Source organism: Arachis ipaensis, chromosome B10 (assembly GCF_059453495.1).
Source record: "Arachis ipaensis isolate K30076 ecotype BB chromosome B10, ASM5945349v1, whole genome shotgun sequence".
Classification (NCBI taxonomy): Eukaryota; Viridiplantae; Streptophyta; class Magnoliopsida; order Fabales; family Fabaceae; genus Arachis; species Arachis ipaensis.
The window spans coordinates 54,627,020-54,636,410 of record NC_142435.1 but is presented as its reverse complement, the minus strand read 5'-3'; the positions used below and the strand labels follow the sequence as shown (position 1 = coordinate 54,636,410).

Sequence of the window (9,391 nt, the reverse complement as noted above, 5' to 3'; positions counted from 1 at the left end):
ATAGTGGAGGGAGAGGGGTTAAGGTTTGGCCATATGGGGAGGGTTTAGGTGGGAAAGTGATTTTGAATTTTGAAGGTAGGTGGGGTTTATGAGGTAGGTTTATGGGGAAGAGTGGATGGATGTGAGTGGTGAATGGGTGATAGGGAAGAGAGCTTGAGGTGATTGGTGAAGGGTTTTGGGGAAGGGTGTTTATTGGGAAGAGAAGATGAACATTGAGAAGAGGGAAGAGTATGAGTAGAGGTAGGTGGGGATCCTATGGGGTCCACAGATGCTGAGATGATCCTGTGGGATCTACGGATCCTGAGGTGTCAAGGAATTGCATCCCTGCACCAATTAGGCATGTAAAATGCCTTTGCATGCAATTCTGGCATTTAAACGCCGACTTGGTGCTTGTTCTGGGCGTTCAGCACCCAGATGCAGCATGTTTCTAGCGTTGAACACTGGATCTATGCTTGTTTCTGGCGTAGAGTGCCAGCTTTCCTCAGTGAGCATTCATGGCGTCTGAACGCCAGGATACTGCTTGTTTTGGGCGTTCAACGCCAGATCCATGCTCTGTTCTGGCATTGAACGCCAGCTAGATGCTCCTTATTGGCGTTTAAACGGCAGTAAGCCCTTCCTCCAGGGTGTGATTTTTCTTCTGCTGTTTTTGATTCTGTTTTTAATTTTTGTATTTATTTTATGACTCCACATGATCATGAACCTAATAAAACATGAAATAACAATAAAAATAAAAAATAAAATTAGATAAATAAAAATTGGGTTGCCTCCCAACAAGCGCTTCTTTAATGTCAATAGCTTGACAGTGGGCTCTCATGGAGCCTCACAGATGTTCAGGTCAATTTTATAGACTTCCCAACACCAAACTTAGAGTTTGGATATGGGAGTTCAACACCAAACTTAAAGTTTGGTTGTGGCCTCCCAACACCAAACTTAGAGTTTGATTGTGGGGGCTCTGTATGACTCTGTTTTGAGAGAAGCTTACTGTGCCTCTTTTCCATGTTTACAAAAGGATGACCTTGAGTTTTAAACACAAGGGAGTCCTCATTCAATTGATGGACTAGTTCACCTCTGTCAACATCAATCACAGCTCTTGCTGTGGCTAGGAAGGGTCTTCCAAGGATGATGGATTCATCCTCATCCTTCCCAGTATCTAGGATTATGAAATCAGCAGGGATGTAAAGGCCTTCAACCTTTACTAACACGTTCTCTACCTGTCCATAAGCCTCTTTTCTTGAATTGTCTGCCATCTCTAATGAGATTCTAGCAGTTTGCACCTCAAAGATTCCCAGTTTCTCCATTACAGAGAGTGGCATGAGGTTTATTCCTGACCCAAGGTCACATAGAGCCTTCTCAAAGGTCATGGTGCCTATGGTACAAGGTATTAGGAACTTTCCAGGATCCTGTTTCTTCTGAGGCAATCTCAGTTGATCCAATGCATTTAGTTCATTGGTGAACAGGGGAGGTTCATCTCCCCAAGTCTCTTTACCAAATAAATTAGCATTCAGCTTCATGATTGCACCAAGGAACTTGGCAACTTGCTCTTCAGTAACATCCTCATTCTCTTCAGAAGAGGAATACTCATCAGAGCTCATGAAGGGCGTAAGGAGGTTTAATGGAATCTCTATGGTCTCTAGATGAGTCTCAGATTCCTTTGGTTCCTCAGATGAAAACTCCTTATTGATCCTTGGACGTCCCAGGAGGTCTTCCTCACTGGGATTCACGTCCTCCTCCTCTCTTCTGTATTGCTTGGGAGAGCACTAGGAGGGGTTTCAGTGATCTTCTTACTCAGCTGGCCCACTTGTGCCTCCAAATTTCTAATGGAGGACCTTGTTTCACTCATGAAACTCAGAGTGGCCTTAGATAGATCAGAGACTAAGTTTGCTAAATTAAAGGTACTTTGTTTAGAGTTCTCTGTCTGTTGCTGAGTGGATGATGGAAAAGGCTTGCTATTACTAAACCTGTTTCTTCCACCATTATTAAAGCCTTGTTGAGGCTTTTGTTGATCCTTCCATGAGAGATTTGGATGATTTCTCCATGAGGGGTTATAGGTGTTTCCATATGGTTCATCCATGTAATTCACCTCTGCTATTGCAAGGTTCTCAGGATCATAAGCTTCATCTTCAGAAGATGCCTCTTGAGTACTGTTGGATGCAGCTTGCATTCCATTCAGACTCTGAGAAATCAGATTGACTTGCTGAGTCAATATTTTATTCTGGGCCAATATGGCATTCAGAGTATCAATTTCAAGAACTCCCTTCTTCTGAGGCGTCCCATTACTCACAGGATTCCTCTCAGAAGTGTACATGAACTGGTTATTAGCAACTATGTCAATGAGTTCTTGAGCTTCTGCAGGCATTTTCTTTAGGTGAATGGATCCACCTGTAGAAGTATCCAATGACATCTTAGCTAATTCAGACAGACCATCATAGAATATATTCAGGATGGTCTATTGTGAAAGCATATCAGAAGGACACTTTTTGGTCAGTTCCTTGTATCTCTCCCAAGCTTCATAGAGGGATTCACCTTCTTTCTGTCTGAAGGTTTGAACATCCACTCTAAGCTTACTCAGCTTTTGAGGAGGAAAGAACTTGGCTAAGAAAGCCTTGACCAGCTTATCCCAAGAGTTTAGGCTATCCTTAGGTTGAGAGTCCAACCATATTCTAGCTCTGTCTCTTACAGCAAACAGGAAAAGCATGAGCCTGTAGACTTCAGGATCTACTCCATTAGTCTTAACAGTGTCACATATCTGCAAGAATTCAGTTAAGAACTGAAAGGGATCTTCAGATGGAAGTCTATGAAACTTGCAGTTTTGTTGCATCAGAGAAACTAATTGAGGTTTAAGCTCAAAATTGTTTGCTCCAATGGTAGGGATGGAGATGCTTCTTCCATGGAAATTGGAATTTGGTGTAGTAAAGTCACCAAGCATCCTCCTTGCATTATTATTATTTTTGGCTGCCATCTCCTCTTCCTGTTCGAAAATTCCTGTAAGGTTGTCTCTAGATTGTTGTATTTTAGCTTCTCTTAGTTTCCTTTTTAGAGTCCTTTCAGGTTCAGGATCTGCTTCAACAAGAATGTTCTTGTCCTTGCTCCTGCTCATATGACAAAGAAGGGAATAACAAAGAAAATACAGAATCCTCTATGTCACAGTATAGAGATTCCTTTGTGTGAGTAGAAGAAGAAAAGAATGTAATGTAAAGAAGAATGGATAATCCAAACACAAGGGTGAGGATAGGAGCAGAGATATGAGATGAAGAGAAGTGTTAGTAAGTAATTAAATAAATAGAAGAAGATGAGAGAGAGAAGTTTTCGAAAATAATTTTTGAAAAGGAACAAGCGTGTTTCATTATGATGAATGTGATGATCTGTGACACTCATCACCATTCTCAACCTATGAACGTGTGCCTGACAACCACTTCCGTTCTTCATTAGATTGAATGAGTATCTCTTATATTCCTCAATCAGAATCTCCGTGGTATAAGCTCGAATCTATTGGTGGCATCCTTGAGAATCCGGAAAGTCTAAACCTTGTCTGTGGTATTCCGAGTAGGATTCTGGGATTGGATGACTATGACGAGCTTCAAACTCACGAGTGCTGGGCATAGTGATAGACGCAAAAGGATAGTAAATCCTATTCCGGTATGATCGAGAACCTACAGATGATTAGCCGTGCGGTGACAGCGCACCTGGACCATTTTCACTGAGAGGAAGGATGGTAGCCATTCACAACGGTGATCCACTAACACACAGCTCGCCATAGGAGGGACGTGCGTGCGTGAAGAAGAAGACAGGGAGAAAGCAGAGATTGAAAAGACAAAGCATCTCCAAAACACCAACATATTCTCTATTACTGCATAACAAGTATTTATTTCATGCTCTTTTATTCCTCGCAATTCAATTTGATAAGTGAATTGTTTTCCGGACTAAGAGCTACAAGGTAACCATAGATTGCTTCAAGCCAACAATCTCCGTGGGATTCGACCCTTACTCACGTAAGGTATTACTTGGACGACCCAGTGCACTTGCTGGTTAGTTGTGCAAATTTGTGAAAAATAGTAATATTGACATTGACATGTAACAAATTCGTGCACCAAGTTTTTGGCTACACAAAACCAAACTTAAATTTTTGCTTGTCCCCAAGCAACTGAAAATCAAAAAGAATAAAAAGAAGAGAATATACTATAAATTCCATAATATCAATGAAACATAGCTCCAATCAGATGAGCGGGACTTGTAGCTTTTTGCCTCTTGAATAGTTTTGGCATCTCACTTTATCCATTGAAGTTCAGAATGATTGGCATCTATAGGAACTCAGAATTCAGATAGTGTTATTGATTCTCCTAGTTCAGTATGTTGATTTTTGAACACAGCTACTTTATGAGTCTTGGCCGTGGCCCTAAGCACTTTGTTTTCCAGTATTACCACCGGATACATAAATGCCACAGACACATAACTGGGTGAACCTTTTCAGATTGTGACTCAGCTTTGCTAAAGTCCCCAATTAGAGGTGTCCAGGGTTCCTAAGCACACTCTTCTTTTGCTTTGGACCTTGACTTTAACCGCTCAGTCTCAAGTTTTCACTTGACACCTTCACGGCACAAGCACATGGTTAGGGACAGCTTGGTTTAGCCGCTTAGGCTAGGATTTTATTCCTTTAGGCCCTCCTATCCACTGATGCTCAAAGCCTTTGGATCCTTTTTATTACCCTTGCCTTTTGGTTTTAAGGGCTATTGGCTTTTTGCTCTTGCCTTTTGGTTTTAAGAGCTTTTGGCTTTTTCTGCTTGCTTTTTCTTTTCCTATTTTTTTTTTGCTATTTTTTTCTGCAAGTTTTGTATTCACTGCTTTTTCTTGCTCCAAGAATCATTTTTATGATTTTTCAGATTATCAAATAACATGTCTCCTTATCATCATTCTTTCAAGAGCCAACATATTTAACATTCATAAACAACAATTTCAAAAGACATATGCACTGTTCAAGCATTGATTCAGAAAATGAAAAGTATTGTCACCACATCAATATAATTAAACTAAGTTCAAGGATAAATTTGAAACTCATGTACTTCTTGTTCTTTTGAATTAAAAACATTTTTCATTTAAGAGAGGTGATGGATTCATATTCACTACTTTAAGGCATAGACACTTAGACACTAATGATCATGTAATAAAGACACAAACATAGATAAACATTTAACATAAGAAAACGAAAAAGAGAAAATTTAAGAACAAGGAATGAGTCCACCTTAGTGATGGTGGTGTTTCCTTCTTGAGGAACCAATGATGTCCTTGAGCTCTTCTATATCTCTTCCTTGTATTTGTTGCTCCTCCCTCATTGCTCTTTGATCTTCTCTAATTTCATGAAGGATGATGGAGTGCTCTTGATGTTCCACCCTTAGTTTTCCCCAATAATTGTGTGGAGGAAATGTATCCCCTGAGGTATCTCAGGGATCTCTTGATTTGCAGTCAAATGTTCTACCACTGAGCTATAGACCTTTGAGATGAATCTCTCCATCTCCTATGACTTGGGGGTGGAAGCTTTTGTCTTCCCTTTCCTCTTTCTAGAGGTTTCTCTGGCCTTAGGTGCCATCAATTGTTATGGAAAAACAAAAAAGCTATGCTTTTACCACACCAAACTTAGAATGTTGCTCGCCCTCGAGCAAAAGAAGAAAGAATAGTAGAAGAAGAAGAAGATATGGAGGAGATGGAGGGATGTGTGTATTCGGCTATATGGGTGGGATTGGGTGGGAAAGAGATTTTGAATTTTGAAGGTAGGTGGAGTGTATGATGGTTTTGGAGGGGAATTGGAGGTGATTGGTGAAGGGTTCTTGAGAAAGGGTGATATAGGATTATGAGGAGGTAAGGTGAGTAGAAGTATGTGGGGATCTTGTGGTGTCCACAGATCCTGAGGTGTCAAGGATTTACATCCCTGCACCATTGATGCATGTAAAATGCCTTTGCAAGCAATTCTGGCGTTTAAACGCCGAATTGATGCTTGTTCTGGCCATTCAACGCCCATATGCAGCATATTTCTGGCGTTGAACGCCAGCTCCATGCTTGTTTCTGGCGTTTAGCACTAGCTCCATGCTCTATTCTGGCGTTGAACGCCAGCCAGATGCTCCTCACTGGCGTTTGAACACCAGTGAGTTCTTCCTCCAGGGTGTGATTTTTCTTCTGCTGTTTTTGATTCTGTTTTTAATTTTTTGATTTATTTTGTGACTCCACATGATCATGAACCTAATAAAACATGAGAGAACAATAAAAATAAAAATAAAATTAGATAAATAAAAATTGGGTTGCCTCCTAACAAGCGCTTCTTTAATGTCAATAGCTTGACAGTGAGCTCTCATGGAGCCTCACAGATGTTCAGAGCATTGTTGAGACTTCCCAACACCAAACTTAGAGTTTGGATATGGGAGTTCAACACCAAATTTAGAGTTTGGTTGTGGCCTCCCAACACCAAACTTAGAGTTTGATTGTGGGGGCTTTGTATGACTCTGTTTTGAGAGAAGCTTACTGTGCCTCTTTTCCATGTTTACAGAAGCATGACCTTGAGTTTTAAACACAAGGGAGTCCTCATTCAATTGAAGGACTAGTTCACCTCTGTCAACATCATTCATAGCTCTTGCTGTGGCTAGGAAGGGTCTTCCAAGGATGATGGATTCATCCTCATCCTTCCCAGTATCTAGGATTATGAAATTAGCAGGGATGTAAAGGCCTTCAACCTTTACTAACACATCCTCTACCTATCCATAAGCCTCTTTTCTTGAATTGTCTGCCATCTCTAATGAGATTCTAGCAGCTTGCACCTCAAAGATTCCCAGTTTCTCCATTACAGAGAGTGGCATGAGGTTTATTCCTGACCCAAGGTCACATAGAGCCTTCTCAAAGGTCATCGTGCCTATGGTACGAGGTATTAGGAACCTTCCAGGATCCTATTTCTTCTGAGGCAATCTCAGTTGAGCCAATGCATTTAGTTCATTGGTGAACAGGGGAGGTTCATCTCCCCAAGTCTCATTACCAAATAAATTGGCATTAAGCTTCATGATTGCACCAAGGAACTTGGCAACTTGCTCTTTAGTAACATCCTCATTCTCTTCTGAAGAGGAATACTCATCAGAGCTCATGAAGGGCGTAAGGAGGTTTAATGGAAAACTCCTTATTGATCACTGGATGTCCCAGGAGGTCTTCCTCCTTAGGATTCACGTCCTCCCCTTCCTCCTTGGATTCGGCCATGATCGTTATATCAATGTCCTTACACTCTCCTTTTGGAATTTCTTCTGTATTGCTTGGGAGAGCACTTGGAGGGGTTTCAGTGATCTTCTTACTCAGCTGGCCCACTTGTGCCTCCAAATTTCTAATGGAGGACCTTGTTTCATTCATGAAACTTAAAGTGGCCTTAGATATATCAGAGACTATATTTACTAAGCTAGATGGATCCTACTCAGAACTCTCTGTCTTTTGCTGAGTTGATGATGGAAAAGGCTTGCTATTAAACCTGTTTCTTCCACCATTGTTAAAGCCTTGTTAAGGCTTTTGTTGATCCTTCCATGAGAAATTTGGGTGATTTCTCCATGAGGGGTTATAGGTGTTTCCATAAGGTTCACCCATATAATTTACCTCTGCTATTGCAGGGTTCTCAGGATCATAAGCTTCTTCTTCAGAAGATGCCTCTTGAGTACTGTTGGATGCAGCTTGCATTCCATTCAGACTCTGAGAAATCATATTGACTTGCTGAGTCAATATTTTGTTCTGAGCCAATATGGCATTCAGAGTATCAATTTCAAGAACTCCCTTCTTCTGAGGTGTCCCATTACTCACAGGATTCCTCTCAGAAGTGTACATGAACTGGTTATTAGCAACAATGTCAATGATTTCTTGAGCTTCTGCAGGCGTTTTCTATAGGTGAATGGATCCACCTGCAGAAGTATCCAATGACATCTTAGCTAATTCAGACAGACCATCATAGAATATATCCAGGATGGTCCATTCTGAAAGCATGTCAGAAGGACCCTTTTTGGTCAGTTCCTTGTATCTCTCCCAAGCTTCATAGAGGGATTCACCTTCTTTTTCTCTGAAGGTTTGAACATCCACTCTAAGCTTACTCAGCTTTTGAGGAGAAAAGAACTTAGCAAAGAAAGCCGTGACCAGCTTATCCCAAGAGTTCAAGCTATTTTTGGGTTGAGAGTCCAACCACACTCTAGCTCTGTCTCTTACAGCAAACAGGAAAAGCATGAGCCTGTAGACTTCAGGATCTGCTCCATTAGTCTTAACAGTATCACAGATCTACAAAAATTCAGTTAAGAACTGAAAGGGATCTTCATATGGAAGTCCATGAAACTTGAAGTTTTGTTGCATCAGAGAAATTAATTGGGGTTTAAGCTCAAAATTATTTGCTCCAATGGTAGGGATGGAGATGCTTCTTCCATGTAAATTGAAATTAGGTGCAGTAAAGTCACCAAGCATCTTCCTTGCATTATTATTATTTTCGGCTGCCATCTCCTCTTCCTTCTCGAAAATTTCTGTAAGGTTGTCTCTGGATTGTTGTAATTTAGCTTCTCTTAGTTTCCTCTTCAGAGTCCTTTCAGGTTCAGGATCTGCTTCAACAAGAATGTTCTTGTCCTTGCTCCTGCTCATATGAAAAAGAAGGGAACAGAAAATAATAATAGGGATCCTCTTTGCCTCAGTAGAGAGGTTCCCTTGTTGTTAGTAGAAGAAGACAGGGAATAAGAGTGAAGAAGAATGGATAATCCAAACACAAGGGTGAGGATAGGAGTAGTGATTTGAGATGAAGAGAAGTGTTAGTAAATGAATAAATAAATAGAAGGAGATGGGAGAGAGGAAATTTTGAAAAATAAATTTTGAAAAAGAGTTAATGATTTTCGAAAATTAAGATAAAATTAAAATTAAAATTAAAAATTGAAACAATTAATTAATTAAAAAGAATTTTTGAAAAAGAGGGAGGTATTTTCGAAAATTAGAGAGGGAAGAGTAGTTAGGTGGTTTTGAAAAAGATAAGAAACAAACAAAAAGTCAATTAGTTAGTTGAAAAAGATTTGAAAATCAATTTTGAAAAGATAAGAAGATAGGAAGTTAGAAAAGATATTTTAAAATCAAATTTTTGAAAAAGATATGATTAAAAAAAAATATGATAGAAAGATATGATTAAAATTAGTTTTGAAAAAGATTTGAATTTTAAAATCAAAATTAATGACTTGACTCACAAGTAATCACAAGATATGATTCTAGAACTTAAAGTTTGAATCTTTCTTAACAAGAAAGTAACAAACTTGAAATTTTTGAATCAAAACATTAATTGTTGATGATATTTTCGAAAATATGATGTAAAATTAAGAAAAATATTTTTTTAAAAAAAATATTTTTAAAATTTTCAAAAATA

General features: G+C 39.5%; 1 non-coding gene across 1 annotated transcript; it reads left to right on the top strand.

Moving 5' to 3' along the window:
• Positions 1–2,455: 2,455 nt before the first annotated feature.
• Positions 2,456–2,563, top strand: LOC148580096 (small nucleolar RNA R71). The gene has a single exon (XR_015899728.1). It is a non-coding gene; the product is annotated as a small nucleolar RNA R71 (small nucleolar RNA).
• The last annotated feature ends 6,828 nt before the right edge of the window (positions 2,564–9,391 follow it).